This window comes from Bos indicus x Bos taurus, unplaced genomic scaffold (genome assembly GCF_003369695.1).
Source record: "Bos indicus x Bos taurus breed Angus x Brahman F1 hybrid unplaced genomic scaffold, Bos_hybrid_MaternalHap_v2.0 tig00001087_arrow_arrow_obj, whole genome shotgun sequence".
NCBI classification, from domain to species: Eukaryota; Metazoa; Chordata; class Mammalia; order Artiodactyla; family Bovidae; genus Bos; species Bos indicus x Bos taurus.
This window is the reverse complement of record NW_020867364.1, coordinates 68,532-88,287: the sequence shown is the minus strand read 5'-3', so window position 1 is coordinate 88,287 and position 19,756 is coordinate 68,532. Positions and strand designations below refer to the sequence as shown.

The 19,756-nt window shown below is 38.7% G+C and overlaps 1 pseudogene; it reads right to left on the bottom strand.

The window, feature by feature from the left end:
• Positions 1–748: 748 nt before the first annotated feature.
• Positions 749–1,624, bottom strand: LOC113888699 (annotated as a pseudogene).
• Positions 1,625–19,756: the final 18,132 nt, after the last annotated feature.

The following is a 19,756-nucleotide window of genomic DNA, read 5'->3' as shown; positions in this document are numbered from 1 at the left end:
ATCCTACAGGTTCTGCTGATTCTCCCAGCAAGCAGCAGGGCTCAAGTCATCATTAGGAGAGAATTTTATTTTAAAATGTCATCTTAAACTGCAAGGATTTCCATTAAACATCACAATTAAACATGCCAAAGGAGAAGCCATGTTGTCAAAATGCCCACTTAAACCACTCAAACATCTGAAACCCACCCTTTGCTAACCTTCTATAAACCCCATTTTTAAAGTATTTTTTCTTTTTTTTTAAACAAGAGAAAGTGGACAGATACATGTTGGTAAATGCTAACTGTCCACATTCATATAGAGACACAGTGTACTCTCTGAGCCCAATATACAGAGAAGAGAGGAAAAAAGCTAGAATTCTATGCACTATTACACAGGGGCCTAGCAACGTCCAGTTTCCAGCAGAGCTAAGAGAGCAGAAGGTTTTTCTTTTTTTTCTCGCAGAGCATGGTGGTATTGATTCCATAAAATTTTTGTTGAGACAGGAAAGGATAAAAATGAATTTGGAACAGAAATGGGTAGAGATTCTTTACTGAAGAATCTAGTATTCTTCTAGCATCACTGAATTCTGCTCAAGGTATTCCCCCCCCCCACCCCCCAAATAAGTTTGAACCATAGTATAAAGAGAAAAGAGACTTCAAAAGCAGGGCTACTGAGAACAAGAGGAGAGAACAAAAAAGACTGCTACTTGCTCTCAGGGACTGGAGAAAATTAAAAAAAGGTTGGAATCCATCATCGTTCCTTTCATTAGTCATCTATCTCCTTCATCTTCCTCTCCTTCCTCCCCCTCATCTTCTTCACCTTCATTCTCATTCCCTTTTTCATCAGTATCTTCCAATCCTTCATCCTCTTTATCATTGTTGTCTTCTTCTCCTTCCCCTTCCTCATCATCCATGTCAGGAACCAAGTAGTACTGTAATGGATTTGGCAAATATCATCTTTGATGACCTCTCCTAACTCATCTGTACCTGCATCAGAATGATCAGTAAACCAGGTGAAGAAGCTTTCTGGTTCCTGATGCTGTCTCTTCCTGCTGGCTTTATTCTGTGTTTGATCTGATTATTTCATCAAATCCTTTTCAGATTTCCATTTGATTTCAGTGGACTTTGAAGATGGGTCACCGCTCTCATTCAGATGAAATTGGTTGGAGAGAATTTTGTTTTCAAAGTAAGGGTTTTCATTAAAGTAAAAATCTATTCTGAAGCCTGATTGAATGTTTTCAAATTCTGTCACTTTGACCCTTGTCAAATAATGTAGTGCGTCTTCATCCTCCTCCCCAAGCTGTGCAGACACTTGTGGGTGGTTATCAAATATTGTTACCCCAAATTTTGGGATTTTTGCCATCAATTCTGACCTCTTTTGAAAAAATGGTTGGTGAATTTTGTTATATTTCTATTCTACTTTTAAAATCTCCTCACTGGCTTGTTCATTAAGTCTATCTCATTTTGCACTTCATCAATATGTTCAATTGCTTCTTGCTATTCTTTTCTTCCTTCAGCAAAGTTGAAGAAGCACATGCCTGGTCTGGCCTGGAGGCAGGAGTCGGCCTCGCTTTCTTTGGTTTCTTCGCTTGGGGTGGAAGTGAAGACTGGTGTTTGGTGGCCATGCTGGGAAAAAAAAAAAAAAAAAGAAGCCAAGAATCTTCCCAGGGGAGGAGAGCGGTACTGCAAGCTCAGAGAACTCAGACCTTTTAATTTTTATTTTGAAATATAGATTAAGAGGAAGTTGCAAAAGAGTACCAAGCAGTCTTGTGTAATCTTCAGTCATTTTCCCACAAAGATGACATTTTTATATAATGATAGTCCAATATTTAAATGAAGAAACTGACATTGGTACGATGTGTGTGTGTAACTCCATGTCGTTTTATCACATATGTAGATTCCTGCAATTGTCACACAATCAAGATCCATCAATATTCCATCACCACAAAGATTTCCCTCATGCCACCCCAGCATCCCTAAACCTTGGCAGGTCTAAAACTAAGGATTTTATTCTTCAACAAAGCTCAACAGAGTCTGAGATTCATATTTGATGATGAAAGAAAATATTCCTGGTATGTTTTTAAAGATAAGAAAAATATATCCCTCAAATTTTCTGGAAGTCTGTGTAATGGAATTATGATAATTTTCTTTGTTTGCATTTTTAAACTTTTACTGTTTTCTATGTGGCTATGATTATCAGTTCTGCTAGAGCTGCCACAGCAAAATATAGAATGAGTGTCTCAAAGAGCTGAAATTTATTTTCTCACAATTCTGGGGCTGGATGCCCAAGATCAAGTGCTGGTAGGCTTGGTTTCTGATGAAAGCCCTCTCTGGGCTTGTACCTGGCCCTGTTCTCACTGTGTCCTCATATGACCCTTTCCCATCTATGTGGAAAGGCAGTGATCACTGGTGTCCTCTAGTTCTAAAGCTTGAGCTCTTCGTGCTACATCTCTTGGACATGACAACACCGGTGTCCTATTCCCTCACTCTTCCCTTGGCCTCCATTCCCCTGATGAAGTGCTTCTGTGCTGCTCCTTAGTGTCACTGACACCGCAAAATCTCGATACTGTTGTCCATAGTGGCTGTACCAGTTTACATTCCCACCAACATGTAGGAGGGGTCCCTTTTCCCCACATCCTCCCAGCACTTGTTGTTTGTAGAATTTTGGTGATGGCCATCCTGACCAGTGTGAGGTGATACTTCTTTACAGTTTTGATTTGCATGTCTCTAATAATTAGTGATGTTGAGCATCATTCATATCCTTTTTGCCCATCTCTACAGATGGTGACTGCAACCATGAAATTAAAAGACGCTTACTCCTTGGAAGGAAAGTTATGACCAACCTAGATAGCATATTCAAAGGCAGAGACGTTACTTTGCCAACAAAGGTCCGTCTAGTCAAGGCTGTGGTTTTTCCTGTGGTCATATATGGATTTGAGAGTTGGACTGTAAAGAAGGCTGAGCACCGAAGAATTGATGCTTTTGAACTGTGCTGTTGGAGAAGACTCTTGAGAGTCCCTTGGACTGCAAGGAGATCCCACCAGGCCATTCTGAAAGAGATCAGCCCTGGGATTTCTTTGGAAGGAATGATGCTAAACATGAAACTCCAGTACTTTGGCCACCTCATGCGAAGAGTTGACTCATTGGAAAAGACTCTGATGCTGGGAGGGATTGGGGGTAGGAGGAGAAGGGGATGACAGATGATGAGATGGCTGGATGGCATCACTGACTCGATGGATGTGGGTCTCAGTGAACTCCGGGAGTTGGTGATAGACAGGGAGGTCTGGCATGCTGCGATTCATGGGGTCGCAAAGAGTCGGACACGACTGAGCGACTCATCTGATCTGATCTGATCTGATGTGGGGTATTTGGGGTAGGCTTCCCAGGTGGCTCAGTGGGAAAAGAATGCTCCTGCAATGCAGGCGACCCAGGTTCACTCCCTGATTTGGGAAGATCCCCTGGAGGAGGGCATTCCATTGCCATATTCTTGCCTGGAGAATTCCATGGATAGAAGTAGCTGGTGGGCTGCAGTCCATGGGGGTGCAAAGAGTCCTACATAACTGAAGTGACTGAGCACACACCTACACATATCTTCTTTGGAGAAATATCTATGTAGATCTTCTGCCCATTTTTGTTTTCTTTTATTTTAGTATTGAGCTGCACTTGGAAAATAGTTTCTCCAGTTCTGAAATGGTCTTTCTTTTGAAAAATGTTTATTTGTCTGTTTATTTGTCTATGTCAGATCTTAAAATTGTGGTGGGATGTGGGATCTTTATTGCATCATGTGGGATATTTCATTGCAATGTGGGCTCAGTAGTTGCATGTGGGCTCAGTTGCCCCCAGCATGTGAAATCACAGATCCCCAACCAGGGATTGAACCCACTTCTCCAGCATTAACCAGTGGACCACCAGGGACCAAAAAAGATGTTGTTACAGTTTATGTCAAGGAGTGTTCTACCTGTGTTTTCCTCTAAGAGCTTTATACTATTTGGCCTTAAATTTAGGTGTTTAAACCATTTGAGTTTATTTTTCTGCATGGTATTTGAGAATGTTCTAATTTTATTTATTTTTTAATGTGGCTGTCCAGTTTCTCAGCACCATTTAATGAAGAGACTGTCTCTTCTCCATTGTATATTTTTGCCTTCTTTGTCATAGAGTACATAACCACAGGTGTATGTGTTTGTTTCTGGACTTTATATCCTGTTCCATTGGTGTATATTTCTGTTTTTGTGCCAGTAGCATACTGCTTTGAATAACTGTAGATTTTTAGTATAGTCTGATTTCAGGGACCCTCATCCCTCTAGTTCTGTTTTCTTTCTCAAGATTGCTTTTGCTATTTCATACAAATTACATTTTTTCTGTTTTAGTTTTGTGAAAAATGCCATTTAAGACAAACCCACAGTTAGCATCATACTCAACAGTGAAAAGCTGAGAGCACTTTCTTTAATTAAGAAAATTTTGGAGGATTCAGGATGGGGAACACGTGTATACCTGTGGCAGATGCATGTTGATATATGGCAAAACCAATACAATATTGTAAAGTTAAAAAATAAAATAAAATTAAAAAAAGAAAATTTTGATGAATCCTCTTAATCATTTATGTAACAGTCATATCATTTGTGTGTGTGTGCACTGTATGTGTCAGCCAGTGTTCCTGATGGTATATTTGTGGATGATCTTTTCTTAGAGTTTAGGCTTCTTTGTTGTATATCAGCTCTCTCTGGGTTCAAGGAAAGGCATGACTTTGTAGTTTCTATGAATATTTCTCATTACTAGTTTGGTGTTACCTCTTTCCATTTCTATTTTCTAGCGGAAATCTAAGTATTCTCCATTTTCTTCTATATTTTAATAATTTTATTTTATTTCTAAGTTTTAAACTTTAAATCATCACCACGTAGCCATACCAATTCATATATTTATAAGGTATCTATTTACTAAGTTAGTTTTCTATTAAAAAAGACATTTTTTGTCTACCTAAAAATTCATGAGTATGCATGTTTTTAAGGAATTAATAACTGATTATAAATTTGTTTACTTTTATGATGGATCTTATTTATAATTTTAATCAGAGAGAATTTGGTACAATGACACACTAAAATCTTGTATAGGCCATACCTTGAGACCACAGTTTTTAACATAGTGCCACATTATAAAATATTTCACAATACATATACACATATGTATATTTTCCTGCTGATACTTGATTTTCAGTGGAGACTTTGCAACACTTTATTCTTTAATACATCTTCATCAAACATTGAAGAATTTATAGAATATGCTCTACATAATTATAATACTATTATTTCACCCAAGAAAGTCAATAGTTTCATAAGTAACTTTATTTTTTTAAATTTTATTTTAAAACTTTACATAATTGTATTAGTTTTGCCAAACATCAAAATGAATCCATCACAGGTATACATGTGCTCCCCCTCCTGAACCCTCCTCCCTCCTCCCTCCCCATACCATCCCTCCAGGTCGTCCCAGTGCACCAGCCCCAAGCATCCAGTATCGTGCATTGAACCTGGACTGGCATCTCGTTTCATACATGATATTTTACATGTTTCAATGCCATTCTCCCAAATCTTCCCACCCTCTCCCTCTCCCACAGAATCCATAAGACTGTTCCATACATCAGCATCACTTTTGCTGTCTCGTACACAGGGTTATTGTTATCATCTTTCTAAATTCTATATATATGCATTAGTATACTGTATTGGTGTTTTTCCTTCTGGCTTACTTCACTCTGTATAATAGGCTCCAGTTTCATCCACCTCATTAGAACTGATTCAAATGTTTTCTTTTTAATGGCTGAGTAATACTCCATTGTGTATATGTACCATAGCTTTCTTATCCATTCATCTGCTGATGGGCATCTAGGTTGCTTCCATGTCCTGGCTATTATAAACAGTGCTGCGATGAACATTGGGGTACATGTGTCTCTTTCCCTTCTGGTTTCCTCAGTGTGTATGCCCAGCAGTGGGATTGCTGGCTCATAAGGCAGTTCTATTTCCAGTTTTTTAAGGAATCTCCACACTGTTCTCCACAGTGGCTGTACTAGTTTGCATTCCCGCCAACAGTGTAAGAGGGTTCCCTTTCCTCCACACCCTCTCCAACATTTATTATTTGTAGACTTTTGGATAGCAGCCATTCTGACTGGTGTGAAATGGTACCTCATAGTGGTCTTGATTTGCATTTCTCTGATAATGAGTGATGTTGAGCATCTTTTCATGTGTTTGTTAGCCATCTGTATGTCTTCTTTGGAGAAATGTCTATTTAGTTCTTTGGCCCATTTTTTGATTGGGTCATTTATTTTTCTGGAGTTGAGCTGGAGGAGTTGCTTGTATATTTTTGAGATTAGTTGTTTGTCAGTTGCTTCATTTGCTATTATTTTCTCCCATTCTGAAGGTTGTCTTTTCACCTTGCTGATAGTTTCCTTTGATGTGCAGAAGCTTTTAAGATTAATTAGGTCCCATTTGTTTATTTTTGCCTTTATTTCCATTATTCTGGGAGGTGGGTCATAGAGGATCCTGCTGTTATGTATGTCGGAGAGTGTTTTGCCTATGTACTCCTCTAGGAGTTTTATAGTTCTGGTCTTACGTTTAGATCTTTAATCCATTTTGAGTTTATTTTTGTGTATGGTGTTAGAAAGTGTTATAGTTTCATTCTTTTACAAGTGGTTGACCAGTTTTCCCAGCACCACTTGTTAAAGAGATTGTCTTTAATCCATTGTATATTCTTGCCTCCTTTGTCAAAGATAAGGTGTCCATATGTGCGTGGATTTATCTCTGGGCTTTCTATTTTGTTCCATTGATCTATATTTCTGTCTTTGTGCCGGTACCATACTGTCTTGATAACTGTGGCTTTGTAGTAGAGCCTGAAGTCAGGTAGGTTGATTCCTCCAGTTCCATTGTTCTTTCTCAAGATCGCTTTGGCTATTCGAGGTTTTTTGTATTTCCATACAAATTGTGAAATTATTTGTTCTAGCTCTGTGAAGAATACCGTTGGTAGCTTGATAGGGATTGCATTGAATCTATAAATTGCTTTGGGTAGTATACTCATTTTCACTATATTGATTCTTCCAATCCATGAACATGGTATATTTCTCCATCTATTAGTGTCCTCTTTGATTTCTTTCACCAGTGTTTTATAGTTTTCTATATATAGGTCTTTAGTTTCTTTAGGTAGATATATTCCTAAGTATTTTATTCTTTCCGTTGCAATGGTGAATGGAATTGTTTCCTTAATTTCTCTTTCAGTTTTCTCATTATTAGTGTATAGGAATGCAAGGGATTTCTGTGTGTTGATTTTATATCCTGCAAGTTTACTATAGTCATTGATTATTTCTAGTAATTTTCTGGTGGAGTCTTTAGGGTTTTCTATTTAGAGGATCATGTCATCTGCAAATAGTGAGAGTTTTACTTCTTCTTTTCCAATTTGGATTCCTTTTATTTCTTTTTCTGCTCTGATTGCTGTGGCCAAAACTTCCAAAACTATGGTGAATAGTAATGGTGACAGTGGGCACCCTTGTCTTGTTCCTGACTTTAGAGGAAATGCTTTCAATTTTTCACCATTGAGGATAATGTTTGCTGTGGGTTTGTCATATATAGCTTTTATTATGTTGAGGTATGTTCTTTCTATTCCTGTTTTCTGGAGAGTTTTTATCATAAATGGATGTTGAATTTTGTCAAAGGCTTTCTCTGCATCTATTGAGATAATCATATGGTTTTTATTTTTCAATTTGTTAATGTGGTGTATTACATTGATTGATTTGTGGATATTGAAGAATCCTTGCATCCCTGGGATAAAGCCCACTTGGTCATGGTGTATGATCTTTTTAATGTTTTGTTGGATTCTGGTTGCTAGAATTTTGTTAAGGATTTTTGCATCTATGTTCATCAGTGATATTGGCCTGTAGTTTTCTTTTTTTGTGGGATCTTTGTCAGTTTTTGGTATTTGGGTGATGGTGGCCTCATAGAATGAGTTTGGAAGTTTACCTTCCTCTGCAATTTTCTGGAAGAGTTTGAGCAGGATAGGTGTTAGCTCTTCTCTAAATTTTTGGTAGAATTCAGCTGTGAAGCCATCTGGACCTGGGCTTTTGTTTGCTGGAAGATTTGTGATTACAGTTTCAATTTCCGTGCTTGTGATGGGTCTGTTAAGATTTTCTATTTCTTCCTGGTCGAGTTTTGGAAAGTCGTATTTTTCTAAGAATTTGTCCATTTCTTCCACATTGTCCATTTTATTGGCATATAATTGTTGATAGTAGTCTCTTATGATCCTTTGTATTTCTGTGTTGTCTGTTGTGATCTCTCCATTTTCATTTCTAATTTTATTGATTTGATTTTTCTCCCTTTGTTTCTTGATGAGTCTGGCTAATGGTTTGTCAATTTTATTTATCCTTTCAAAGAACCAGCTTTTGGTTTTGTTGATTTTTGCTATGGTCTCTTTTGTTTCTTTTGCATTTATTTCTGCTCTAATTTTTAAGATTTCTTTCCTTCTACTAACCCTGGGTTCTTCATTTCTTCCTTTTCTAGTTGCTTTAGGTGTAGAGTTAGGTTATTTATTTGACTTTTTTCTTGTTTCTTGAGGTATGCCTGTATTGCTATGAACTTTCCCCTTAGGACTGCTTTTGCAGTGTCCCACAGGTTTTGGGTTGTTGTGTTTTCCTTTTCATTCGTTTCTATGCAAATTTTGATTTCTTTTTTGATTTCTTCTGTGATTTGTTGGTTATTCAGCAGCGTGTTGTTCAGCCTCCATATGTTGGAATTTTTAATAGTTTTTCTCCTGTAATTGAGATCTAATCTTACTGCATTGTGGTCAGAAAAGATGCTTGGAATGATTTATAATTTTTTGAATTTACCAAGGCTAGATTTATGGCCTAGGATGTGATCTATCCTGGAGAAGGTTCCATGTGCACTTGAGAAAAAGGTGAAATACATTGTTTTGGGATGAAATGTCCTATAGATAGCAATTAGGTCTAACTGGTCTATTGTATCGTTTAAAGTTTGTGTTTCCTTGTTAATTTTCTGTTTAGTTGTCTTATCCATAGGTGTGAGTGGGGTATTAAAGTCTCCCACCTTTATTGTGTTATTGTTAATTTCTCCTTTCATACTTGTTAGCATTTGTCTTACATACTGCGGTGCTACCGTGTTGGGTGCATATATATTTATAATTGTTATATCTTCTTCTTGGATTGATCCTTTGATCATTATGTAGTGACCTTCTTTGTCTCTTTTCACAGCCTTTGTTTTAAAGTCTATTTTATCTGATATGAGTATTGCTACTCTTGCTTTCTTTTGGTCCCTATTTGCATGGAAAATCTTTTTCCAGCCCTTCACTTTCAGTCTGTATGTGTCCCCTGTTTTGAGGTGGGTCTCTTGTAGACAACATATGTAGGGGTCTTGTTTTTGTATCCATTCAGCCAGTCTTTGTCTTTTGGTTGGGGCATTCAACCCATTTACATTTAAGGTAATTACTGATAAGTATGATCCCATTGCCATTTACTTTATTGTTTTGGGTTCGAGTTTATACACCCTTTTTGTGTTTCCTGTCTGGGGTATATCCTTTAGCATTTGTTGGAGAGCTGGTTTGGTGGTGCTGAATTCTCTCAGCTTTTGCTTGTCTGAAAAGCTTTTAATTTCTCCTTCATACTTGAATGAGATCCTTGCTGGGTACAATAATCTGGGCTGTAGGTTATTTTCTTTCATTATTCTAAGAATGTCTTGCCATTCCCTCCTGGCTTGAAGAGTTTCTATTGAAAGATCAGCTGTTATCCTTATGGGAATTCCCTTGTGTGTTATTTGTTGTTTTTCCCTTGTTGCTTTTAATATTTGTTCTTTGTGTTTGAACTTTGTTAATTTGATTAATATGTGTCTTGGGGTGTTTCACCTTGGGTTTATCCTGTTTGGGACTCTCTGGGTTTCTTGGACTTGGGTGATTATTTCCTTCCTCATTTTAGGGAAGTTTTCAACTATTATCTCCTCAAGTATTTTCTCATGGTCTTTCTTTTTGTCTTCTTCTTCTGGAACCCCTATGATTCGAATGTTGTAGCGTTTAATATTGTCCTGGAGGTCTCTGAGATTGTCCTCATTTCTTTTCATTCGTTTTTCTTTTATCCTCTCTGATTCATTTATTTCTACCATTCTATCTTATAATTACTAATCCTATCTTCTGCCTCTGTTATTCTACTATTTGTTGCCTCCATTGTGTTTTTAATTTCATTTATTGCATTATTCATTATATATTGCCTCTTTTTTATTTCTTCTAGGTCCTTGTTAAACCTTTCTTGCATCTTCTCAATCCTTGTCTCCAGGCTATTTATCTGTGATTCCATTTTAATTTCAGGATTTTGGATCAATTTCACTATCATTATTCGGAATTCTTTATCAGGTAGATTCCCTGTCTCTTCCTCTTTGGTTTGGTTTGGTGGGCATTTATCCTCTTCCTTTATCTGCTGGGTATTCCTCTGTCTCTTCATCTTGTTTAAATTGCTGAGTTTGGGGTGTCCTTTCTGTATTCTGGCAGTTTGTGGAGTTCTCTTTATTGTGGCATTTCCTCGCTGTGTGTGTGTTTGTACAGGTGGCTTGTCAAGGTTTCTTGGTTAGGGAAGCTTGTGTCGGTGTTCTGGTGGGTGGAGCTGTATTTCTTCTCTCTGGAGTGCAATGAAGTGTCCATTAATGATTTATGAGATGTCTGTGGTTTTGGGGTGACTTTGGGCAGCCTGTATCTTGAAGCTCAGGGCTGTGTTTCTTTGTTGCTGGAGAATTTGCTTGGTATGTCTTGCTCTGGAACTTGTTGGCCCTTGTGTGATGCTTGGTTTCAGTGTCAGTATGGAGACGTTTGATGAGCTCCTGTCAATTAATGTTCCTTGGAGTCAGGAGTTTCTTGGAGGACTTAAGCCTCCTGCTTCCAGTTATTGGTCTTATTTTTACAGTAGTTTCAAAACTTCTCCTTCTATACAGGACCACTGATAAAACATCTACATTAAAGATGAAAAGTTTCTCTACCATGAGGGTCATCCAGAGAGGTTCACAGCATTACATGGAGAAGAGAAGAGGGAGGAGGGAGTTAGAGGTGACCCGAATGAGATGAGGTGGAATCAATAGTGGAGAGAGTGGGCTAGCCAGTAATCACTTCCTTATGTGCACTCCACAACTGGACCGCTCAGAGATGTTCACGGAGTTATACAGAGAAGAGAAGGAGGAAGGAGACAGAGGTGGCCAGAAGGATTAAAGGGGGGAATGAAAAGGAGGGAGACAGATCCAGCCAGTAATCAGTTCCCTAAGTGTTCTCCACCATCTGGAACACACAGAAATACACAGAGTTGGGTAGAGTAGAGAGGGGTTAGGGAGGAGACACAGGCGACCTGGTGGAGAAAAAGGAGAGTCCAAAGGGAGAGAGAGCAGTCAAGCCAGTAATCTCGCTCCCTAGTGAAAAATGGGTACTGAAGACTGGGTTCTTAAAGGTACAAAATTGGTAACAAATACATAAAAGCAAAAATTACAAATCTAGAGTAGAGTTTGGAATTTCGAAAATACAATGTTAGAAAAAAGAAGAAAAATAAAGAGAGAAAACAACAAACAAACAAAAACAAACAATGTCACAAAAATTATAAAGAAAATACAGGTACAAAATTGATATCAAATAGCAAAAAGCATAAATTAAAAATCTAGAGTAAAGTTTGGAATTTCAGATATACAATGTTATATAAAAGAAGAAGAGAAAGAAACTCAGAAAAAAAAATTCACAGAAATTATGAAAAAAACTATAGGTACAAAATTGATAACATATACCAAAAAGCTAAAATTAAAAATCTAGAGTAGAGTCTGGAATTTCAAAAATACAATGCTAAAGAAAAGAAGAAGAAAAAAAAAAAAACCAAGGTCAAAAAATTATAAAATATATATATATGAAGTTTGCTGAAGAAAAAAAAATAGGGTCTTTTTTTTTTGCAAAGTAATAGGTTATAAAAGTGAAAATTAAAGGAACAATAGAGGACTTAAATTTTTTTTAAAAAATTAAAAATAAAAAGAAAGAAATAATGATCGTAAAAATAGTAAAAATATATCTAGGACTTTCTCTGGTTTTGTTGTGAGTATTGTGGGTTCAGTTCATTTTTGGCTAGTTCCTTGGTCTGACTTATATTTCTCAAGGTCTATAGGCCCCTTCCTATGTAGTCGGTAATAACCACAGGGTTTTAATCTATTGCCTGTAGCTTCCAAGGTGGTTCCCTCTGTTATAGCTTCTTCTGTTTGCTGGTCTCTTCAGTGTCTGGTTTCCGCTCTGACACAAAGGGGACGGTGGAGGACACTTTTTTTTTTTTTTTTTTTAGGCTCACTTGTTCAGTCGCACTGTGGGGAGGGAGGGAGGGATGCTGCAAACAAATAACACTGGCGTGTGCTCGCAGTGCCTCAGCCACACTGGGTCTGCCCCTGCTCATAGCGTGTGTAGCCTCCCTGCCCACACTGCTTAGGCTGTAGGTTGTTCCCCCGGGAACCATCCGAGGCCGGCCTTGGGCTGCATGCACCTCCCAGGTCCAAGCTGCTCAGGTTCAGGCACTCGGGTAGTCCTCAGAGGCGCAGACTCGGTTGTGCCTGCGTTTTGTGCTCTTCCCAGGTCTGAGCAGCTCAGGTGATGAGGTGTTTGGCGAGCGCCATTGCTGCGACTTATTGCCTCCCCGCCACTCGGTTATCTGGGTGTACAACCGGCCCACCTTCTCAGGCAGATGTTGACCGTCCAGACCCCCAAGAAGTTTTAGTTAGCAAAGAAGCCTGCTTACAGTTTTATAGATAATGTCTCTCTGGGGCTGCGACTGCCCCCTTCTGGCTCTGGCTGCCTGTCACCGGAGGAGGAAGGTCTGCAGCTGGCTATCTCTGTTCAGTCCTTTGTTCCGTGTGCGGGCCTGGCGGTGTCTTAGATTAGGGCTGGCTTTTTGCGTGGTAGATATCCCACAGTCTGGCTTGCTAGCCCAAATTATTTCGCTGAGATAGAGCTCAGGGTATTCAGGCCAGGTTCTTACCCTAAGCGATGCAGCCCGTGCCGTGCCTCCCTGCCCAGCCCCCGCTTGCTAATGGCGTGTGCAGGCGTCTGTGCTGCTTCTCCACTGGGGGAGTTACCGTAGGGCTCGCAATCTGTGAGTTTTAATTGTTTATTTATTTTTTCTCCCTGTTATATTGCCCTCTGTGCTTCCAAAGCTCGGCACAGATTCGGCAGTGAGAAGGTTTCCTGGTGTTTGGAAACTTCTCTCTTTTTAAGACTCCCTTCCCGGGATGGAACTCTGTCCCTCCCTCTTTTGTCTCTTTTTTTGTCTTTTGTATTTTTTCCTACCTCCTTTCGAAGACTTGGGTTGCTTTTCTGGGTGCCTGATGTCCTCTGCCGGCATTCAGAAGTTGTTTTGTAGAATTTACTCCGCGTTTAAATGCTCTTTTGATGAATTTGTGGGAGAGAAAGTGTTCTCCCCATCCTACTCCTCTGCCACCTTGGCTCCTCCCCTCCAGTATTCTTGCCTGGGAAATACTATGGACAGAAGAACCTGGTGGGCTGCAGTCCACAGAGTTGAACATGACTTAGTGACAAACAGCAGCAACTGAAGGGCATTTTAAATTTAGTATATTATGATCATTTTCAGTCATTTTCCATTTGGTTTAAAGAGATACAAAAGGAGCTGTTTGTAGGGCATTTATTGTAAGTGAAATCTTTTGGTTTAGATCTTGCTTAGGTAACATTCTGAGAAAGAAATAATTTGTTATATATGTAATAATATGTTATATAAGTAAATAAAACAAAACTGTGCAGTAACAATATATATTTGTTATCCAGCTCAGCTTATAAGATGTACTAATCATAGGGTTCCAATTTTACTCTGATAAAGCATTTTATTTATCATTTAAGCTCTGTGAAATTAGAATCCTAATCTCTCTTAATTTAGTGCAGTGCATGATGAATAGTAAAATATATTTTTCTAATGAAAATGTTAGTAATCTTTAGAAATGGAGAGTGAAGTTGAAGCATGCATGTATGGAGACCAACTGCCTTAGGTTGCCTGTGACTCAAGTTTTTTTTAGGACATAATCCAGAAAAATCTTGGGAACCATATTAGTTGTTTACCCTCCATGTAGGGTTTGACCTTATTTCCTCTCTTCCTGCATTTTAAGATAGACTTCTGAAGCTCAATTTCCTTGTCATATATCTTCATTTAGAGGAACTTTATAGGAAAAAAGATTGAAGCAGGTGATTTAATCCAAGGAAACTGGGGAATTGGGTCATGACTCCTTGACTATGCTGGGAGTGAAGTGAGCATACTATGTGGAGCAAAAAACTAAAATTCTCCTGCAATCTGAATATCAGACATTCCCTTCATGCTTTCTTCCATAATGGTTCCATGAAGAGTTACTTGTAAAAAACATGAAAAAGTATCTTTTTTTTTCCCCACAAAGATGAAAGTTCAGAATTTTCCTCATCATCCAAGACAGCAAATTTGTGGTTTACTGGTTAATCCAATTCTGAGAAGGAATGTGTGAAAAATAATACCTTGTTAGAAAGTAGTAGACTTTTATACTGAAAATTATAAAAGATCATCAAAAGAAGCCAGGGAAGACCCAAAGCAATAGATAAACATCCCATGTTCATGGATCAGAAGATAATGCAGTTAATATGGCAGCATTCCACCAAATTGACCTGTAGATTCAATACGGTCCTTATCAATATCTCAGTTATTTTTTCTCAGAAATTGACAGGCATATCTTTGAATTTACATGGGACTTCATGGGATCCAAAATAGTTGAAAAATCTTGACAAGAACAAATTGGTAGAGTCAATTTTCCAAAGTAAAATTTACTACAAAACAACATGACTCAAGATAGATGAGTGGAAGAGCCAAGAATGCAGGCATAAAAACTTATTGATGGTAACTTATTTTAACAAGGATGTCAGTACAAGTCCCTGGGGAAAGAGTAATCTTTTCAATAAGTGAAGATGGGACAACTGTATATCCATATGCTGAAGGTGGACCTCACAAAAATTTATGAAACTCATACCAATAAAAAGTTAATTCCAAATGGATATACCTATATGCAGTTACTAAAACTACTAAAGTCTTGGAAGAAATGTAAGTGTAAATTTTTGTGGTCTTGTGGTAGGTCACTGTTTTTAAGATAAGACAGCCAAAGGAGAAGTGAACAAAAAGTAGAGAAACTGGACTTGTTAAAAATTAAAACTTCTGTGCATCAATGAACACCATCAAGAGAGTAACAATATTGGGAGCAAGGATGGGCTAAAGTCCTTGCACAATTTATATAGACCCCATGGTCTCAGTTTTTTCACCTATCAAAGGGAAACATAATAATACTTACCTTACCTTCAAGTGGTGATATGAAGAATATATAAACAAAAAATATGAAAACTGTTTGTGTAAACACAAAAATAAAATTGCTTGGTAAGATTCACCTTGCCAGGATCTCTCCTATGCACCCTGTGATTATCATCCTGTTTTGCATTGTTTGTGTGTGTTGCAAATCCCAGGAATGACTACATAATCTGAAGGAAATTCTCCAGTCTAACCTAATGCTTATGTCACCTTACTTTTATGACTATATAAACCACGTATTTACTGTTTTCTATATAGAGGTCGTGTTAGTGGTAAAGAACTCACCTACCAATGCAGGCAGATGCCAGAGACAAGCATTTGATATCTGGGTCAGGAAGATTCCCTAGAGGAGGACATGGCAACCCACTCCAGTATACATGACTGGAGAATCCCATGGAAAGAGAAGCCTGATGGGCTATGGTCCATAGGGTTGCAAAGAGTCAGACACAACTGAAGGGATTTGGCAGAAACACACACATATAGAGGGGTACCGTGGTGACATGAGTGTCTCTGGATTGCTTGTGCATCTCTGCTTCAGATCCAGAGTTTCTGTTTAAGTTGAGCCTAACATAGGACCATTCTCTTGTTTTTTTTTTTTTTTTTAAACATATTTTGTGCATGAAAAAGTCCATGCAGCATGTTACAGAAAAGGGTGCTCAACCCAGCTGGAGAATAAGAAGATAGTTATGTACAAGAGTTAAAATGAGCATAGAAACACAATGAGCAGAAGTAGAGGAAGACCTTTTTCCATGACAGAGAAATGTCCTGAGTGAGCCTAGATATAAACCACTGTGAGTCATAATAGAGTATCACCTACTTTATACCCAATTGTCCAGTGTGATAGACATGTGCTGCTCAATTGATCAGTGAATGAAGTGCTCTGAGGGACAGTGCATAATCTTACCTCACTGTGTTTAGAGGGTTCTGAGATAGCCCTGCTGGAGAGTGTGTACTCCTCAGATTCAGCTTTGGTTTTCTTGATCCCTTTGAACCTTATCTTGTATTGCTTTTGTACCTGTAGCAGCAAATCATGCTCTGGATCAGCTCACAGAGAGGAGTGAGGATTGGACGAGTCCTGGGGTGGAGTCAGATAGTGGTACCTGCTGGCTGAGGAGGCAGTGCATCAGGAAGATGAAGAAACCCTGCAGACCGTTGATGATGGTGAAGAGGTAGGCCATGACGTGGGCAACCAGTCCCACATGCAGGATTTCCAGCCACCACGTGCATCCCAAGATGAAGAACTGAACTGTGGCTTTAAATGTCAGCATCCATAGGAGGAGAAAAGAGGCTCACAATGCACCCTGAGCAACACAATCAAGGCCTTTTCTTCTCTACTGCTGGATGTCTCTGACTCGGTTGTAGCCACTCTGAACTTTACTGTGAATGATTCTCTAAATGTTTTTTTGGGTTCAGTATGGCATTTATCTTGGACTGAAGTTGGTAGTGACACTTCATAATGTGAGTTTCAGTAATATGATGTTGTATGAATATTCTGTTTCAATCAACTGATATTACTGTAGATGTTTTGTGCTGGCTCTGTGCATTAACAGTAACAAAGGACAGATTTCTGATTTCACAAACCACCTGGTAAAACCAGGCTGATTATCCACATATCATATCTTCTAAGAGGCTAGGTATGTCCTTTGCTTTATTTTTATTTACATAGAGTGAATCATCTGAACAAAGAATGTTGTAGGTCAATTCATGGAGAGGAAAAAGATAGGGACATCATTGAAGGGACAAGGGCAGAGGGACCTCCCATTTAATGAATATATTTGACTATTGTCAAATATAATTAACAAATATAAAATACCATTGTATTTGTCTTCCCACTAGATGGTAAGGTTTGTGAAATGCAGAGTTCCAAAGAATAGCAGGGAGAGATAAGAAAGCCTTCCTCAGCGATCAATGAAAAGAAATAGAGGAAAACAACACAATGGGAAAGACTAGAGATCTCTTCAAGAAAATTAGAGATACCAAGGGAACATTTAATGCAAAGATGGGCTCGATAAAGGATGGAAATGGTATGGACCTAACAGAAGCAGAAAATATTAAGAAGAAGTGGCAAGAATACACAAAGAACTATACAAAAAAGATCTTTGTGACCCAGATAATTACAATGTGTGATCACTCACCTAGAGGCAGATATCCTGGAATGTGAAGTCAAGTGGGCTTAGAAAGCAAGCATCACTACAAACAAAACTAGTGGGGGTGATGGAATTCCAGTTGAACTATTTCAAATTCTGAAAGATGATGCTGTGAAAGTGCTGCACTCAATAAGCCAGCAAATTTGGGAAACTGAGCAGTGGCCACAGGACTGGAAAAGGTCAGTTTTCATTCCAATCCCAAAGAAAGGCAATGCCAAAGAGTGCTCAAACTACCACACAATTGCACTCATCTCACACACTAACAAAGTAATGCTCAAAATTCTACAAGCCAGGCTTTAACAATACGTGAACCATGAACTACCAGATGTTCAAGTTGGTTTTAGAAAAGGCAGAGGAACCAGAGATCATATTGCCAACATCCACTAGATCACTGGAAAAGCAAGAGAGTTCCAGAAAAAACATTTATTTCTGCTTTAGTGACTATGCCGAAGCCTTTGACTGTGGATCACAATAAACTGGAAAATTCTGAAAGAGATGGGAATACCAGACTGCCTGACCTGCCTCTTGAGAAACCTGTATGCAGGTCAGGAAGCAACAGTTAGAACTGGCCATGGAACAACAGACTAGTTCCAAATAGGAAAAGGAGTATGTCAAGGCTGTATATTGTCACCCTACTTATTTAACTTATATGCAGAGTACATCATGCGAAGTGCTGGCTGGATGAAGCACAAGCTGGAATCAAGATTGCCGGGAGAAATATCAATTACCTCAGATACACAGATGACACCACTCTTATGGCAGAACATGAAGAAGAACTAAAGAGCCTCTTGATGAAAGTGAAAGAGGAGAGTGAAAAAGTTGGCTTAAAGCTCAACATTCAGAAAACTAAGATCATGGCATCCGGTCCCATCACTTCATGGGAAATAGACGGGGAAACAGTGGAAACAGTGTCATACTTTATTTTTTGGGGCTCAAAAATCATTGCAGATTGTGACTGCAGCCATGAAATTAAAAGACGCTTACTCCTTGGAAGGAAAGTTATGACCAACTTAGATAGCATATTAAAAATGGAGACATTAATTTGCCAACAAAGGTCCGTCTAGTAAGGCTATGGTTTTTCTAGTGGTCATGTATATATGTGAGAGTTGGACTATAAAGAGAGCTGATTGCTGAAGAATTGATGTTTTTGAACTGCGATGTTGGAGAAGGCTCTTGAGAGTCCCTTGGACTGCAAGGAGATCCAACCAGTCCATCCTAAAGGAAATCAATCCTTAATGTTCATTGGAAGGACTGATGCTGAAGCTGAAACTGCAGTACTTTGGCCACTTGATGCGAAGTGCTGACTCATTTGAAAAGATCCTGATGTTGGGAAAGATTGAAGGCAGTAGGAGAAGGGGATGACAGAGGATTAGTTGGTTGGATGGCATTAAAAAAAAAAAAAAAAGTGTTGGCATTAGTGATCAATGGACATGAATTTGAGTAAACTCTGGGAGTCGGTCATGGACACGGAGGCCTGGCGTGCTACAGTCCATGGGGTCTCAGAGTCGGACATGATTGAGTGACTGAACTGAAATGAACCACCTGTAGTCATGATGTGCAAGTATCAACTCCTAACTCTGAATTCAACACACTTTATCCCTGTAATACTTCTTCATGGCTGGCTGCTAATCCTTGCAGAATTAGAACTAAATTCTTGGGTAAAAGAGGCCACTGATTCTTATAGATTTAGAACTAAATTCTTGGGTAAAAGAGGAAAACTACTATACTTAGATGATGGCAGTAGCTTAAAATTCATATTGTCTGTCTCTTTTGGCCTGGATGTATGCTCAGTCTTTCTACTGTGTCTGAGTCTTTAGAACCTCATGGACTGTAGGCTGCCAGGCTCCTCTGTCCATGGAATTTTCCAGCCAAGAATACTGAAGTGCATTGCCAACCCAGGTTTTTGAACCTGAGTCTCCTGCGTTTTCTGCATTGGTAGGTGGATTCTTAACTACTGAGCCACCTGGGAAGCTCCCCTCTTTTTGGAAATCATCCAAAGTCCCTGAGGACAAGGAAAAAAATACCTGCCAATTGCTTTTTATTACTAGTCTGGGTAGGTAGAGAGAGAAAGGCAGAAGTAGATGCACAAAGGATGAAGAAAATGAATGTTAAAGCCTGCAAATTAGGTGCTTCTGGATAAAAAGCAATTGAGTATGGTAGCACCAAATTTATTTTTGCAGCATGTCTCTATGTTTGATTTTTTTTTTTAGGAATAAAATGTTAAAAATAAATAACCAGCCCTCCAGATGATTCTGACACACGTTAAC